The following is a 3581-nucleotide window of genomic DNA, read 5'->3' as shown; positions in this document are numbered from 1 at the left end:
CTGGAACAACAAGAGTCCACAACTAAGTTCCTGCTGCCCCAGCCACAATCCCACTAGTGACACGAGAAAGGAAGAAAGAAAAAGAAAAACATCTCAGAAGCTCTGGGAGGACCAGAGTAGCAGAATCCCACCCCCACCTTGCTCAGAGCAGCCAGGAGGCTTCAGGGGGTGGGGAGAAGGTGAGAGCTCCTTGTCCCCCCCCAGCACACGGAGCAGGGCAGGGTCTTCTTATTTCCCACATGCCTGCCAGCCACAGGCTGATATGGGAAGCAGAGCTCTGAGCAGGGCCGGCTCCAGCATTTCTGCCGCCAAGCAAAAAAAAAAAAAAAAAAAGCCGCGATCGGCGGCGGCAGTTCAGCGGCAGGTCCTTCGCTCCTAGAGGGAGTGAGGGACCTGCCGCCCCCAAATTGCCGCAGGTGCCGCCCCTCTCCCTTGGCCGCCCCAAGCACCTGCTTGTTAAGCTGGTGCCTGGAGCCGGCCCTGGCTCCGAGCAGGGGACAGGAATCCTGACAGCTTCCCTTTGTATTTCACCGCAGCCTCTGGTTAGTGGGTCCAGGCTCTGGCACTGGGAGTTTTGAAATGTTCTGAGCCCTGCTGAGGGGGTTATATCCTGTTTGAGAAATGGGGGAATGTTCCCCCCTCCCTGCCAATGGGCTTGTTCAGAAAATCAGCAGGTTGATCACACCCTGTTTCCTCCCTGCCTCTCCCTTCCCCCCGCCCAGCAGCTCCCTGAAAATCCCCTACCTGAGCTGGCTCCATCACAGCCATTTCCCTTCCCTGTCTCCTGGAAAACTGGATGATCTGGAGCGAAACATGGACGTGATTCCTCAGCCTGTCAGAGCGAGAGGGGCGATTGGGGAGGTTACAGAAGGGGCTTGCGTCCATTTCATAAACTGATTCCCCCCAGGCTCTCTCCCTGCAGACAGACGCTCTGGACTCTGCCACGCTGGGGAGTAACCCATTTCGTTTATTACCACCTCGGCCAGGCCCCTCCCAGCAGAACTAAACCCACCGGGGCACTTTTAAACTCTCCCCATAACAGCACCTCTGAGCCAAAAGCTAGAAAAAGAGCAGAATCAAAGGAGTGTTCAGTGGAGTCAGGAATTGGTTTTTCCTCTCTCAGCTCCGTCCCTTGTGCCCAGGAGTGTCAGTCTGCCCAGAGGGCAGGGAATGGATGGGGCAGGGCTGGGAGCCTCCCTCCCCACTTCCTGCTGCCCCTTTCAGTCTCTCCGCTCCCCCTTTTTATCTTCTTCCCTCTCCTTGGAGAACTGGTGACTGCCCCATTGTCCTGGGCCTTTCCCCTCATTAGGCAGATCAGCCACTGCCACTGCTAACAGGGGTTTGAACCTGGCTATGTCCGTGAGAGCAGCAGCTCTGGGAGTCTCAAACACACAGGGAGCCCCTCCCCATGTAGGCCAAACTCACCAGCCGGTCCAGGAGAGGGGCTCTTTGTGCAGATTCACTTTCCTGTCTGGCCCCAGCCCTTTCCCCCAGGTCTCTCCTCACCTGCAGGCTGCGGCTCAGGGGCTGGTGTTGGCAGAGCCCGGGGCTGCCCCAGGGGCTGGTTCCAGCCACCGGAGAAATTGAATGGAGGAGGCAGCTTCTGACCCAGGGAGCTCAACTTCAGAGCTGTAATAACATGAGCAGGGAGAGACACCCCCCCGCCGCCTCCTCTCCCTTAGCCAGAACCGGAGCCTTCTGGGGCAGCAGCTAATGCCTGAGCCTCCCTGTCCTGGCCCTGAAGCCCCCAGGGACAGGCAGGCAGAGGCTGATCCCATTGGCCCATCCACACTCACCCTCCGCCAGAGCCAGCAGTGACTCCGGTCTGACTCCGGTGCGGCTGAGATCTGAATCCTACAAAAAGAACAGGAGTACTTGTGGCACCTTAGAGACTAACAAACTCTAAGGTGCCACAAGTACTCCAGTTCTTTTTGCTGATACAGATTAACACGGCTGCTACTCTGAATCCTACAGGGAAATCAGACCAGGGCCCTGGGCAGCCCCAACACTCAGCAGACGGACCCCCAAATCATGGGTTTGTCTTTAATAGATTTTTTTTGGGGGGGGGGCTGGATATTTCTTGTTTAGTTCCTGAGCCCTGAGGGGATAGTCCCCTGACCCGATAGCAAGGGTGAAAAATCGGAACAGGGGTTGGGGGGTACCTGGCACCTATATAAGACAAAGCCCCAAATACCAGGACTGTCCCTATAAAATCGGAGCATCTGGTCACCCTACCTGCCCCCCATGTTTGTTTGACCAGTTACAGGAAAACATTCCCAGCTGGCTCCTGGACAGGGCAGTTCCTCCCCCTCTCCTACCCCATGGGGCGGGGGAGCTGCCTTGTGTCTCTCCCCACCCCACTCCTTGCCCTCTGCCTTCTCCCTGCCCCTCCCCACTCCCTTCCCCAGCCAGTCTCCTCTTGCTCTCACCGTCCCCTCGCAGTGACCCCCCCACATCTTTCCTCCATTCCAGCCTCTTTCCCCTCAGCCCCATAATTCCCCCGATTCCCCTACAGCGCCCCATCCTCCCTGCCCCCATCCCATCCCCTGCATCCCAATCCTGGACCTTCTGTCCCCTAACGCATCCCTGTTTCCCGCCTCAAGACCCGCCTGCCCACCCCGCCCCTCTTCCGCCCACTCCCGGCTCCCCCGCCTCTGCCACCCACGTGTCGCTGTCCCAGCCCCCAGCACAGCACGTCCCGGCCCCGCTCCCCCCGCCCCGCACACACCGGGGGCTGGCGGCAGCTTTCCCGGGCCCAGGGCGGGAATCGCAGCCAGCTCCGCTGGGAGCAGCCTGGGGCCAAACCTCCCCCTGCAGCCCGGGTGTGACGGGGGGCGGGTCTCTCTTACCTTCCCTCCGAGCGGGGCCCCCTGGGGCAGGGGCCGGGCCGGGAAGGGGCCTGGCCAGGCTGGGGGCTCTGCCCTGGGAGAGGCTCCTGGGGAGCAGCGGGAAGGGCCCTGCTGGAGATTCCCCTCTCCCGGCTGCAGCCAGGGCTCTGGGCTCCCAGCACCAGCCGCCGGGGCTCGGGGATCTCGCCAGGAGCCGGAGTCACCGCAGCGGCTGCGAGTCACTTCCTGCTGCCGGGACTGAGCCCAGCGATCGCTCCCCCCAGAGCCGCCTCCCAGCTGCTCCTGGGTCCTAGCGATAAACTCACCGCGCTGCAGCATCTCTGCCCCAGACCCTGACTCCTGCGGGCCCAACTTCGCCTGCGCTTGGGCAGCTTCTCTCATCATAAAGGGGGCATCGTGCATAGAAACTTCTGTTGCCAGGGCTTAGTCTCACTTGCAGCCTCCCTGCAGGAGAAACCCGGCCACAGCCCACCAGCTGATCAGCCCCTGTGAGACTTGGAAAACTTCTCCTGTTGGGCTGCTTAAGACTTTGCTTTGGGTATGTCTACACTACGAAATTAGGTCGAATTTATAGAAGTCGGTTGTTTAGAAATTGTTTTTATAAGGTCGATTGTGTGTCCCCCCACACAAAATGGTCTAAGTGCATTAAGTCGGTAGACTGCATCCACACTACTGTGGCTAGCGTCGACTTCCGGAGCGTTGCACTGTGGGTAGCTATCCCACAGTTCCCGC

Source organism: Emys orbicularis, chromosome 13 (genome assembly GCF_028017835.1).
Source record: "Emys orbicularis isolate rEmyOrb1 chromosome 13, rEmyOrb1.hap1, whole genome shotgun sequence".
NCBI lineage: Eukaryota > Metazoa > Chordata > Testudines > Emydidae > Emys > Emys orbicularis.
Note: the sequence above shows the minus strand (reverse complement) of the source record.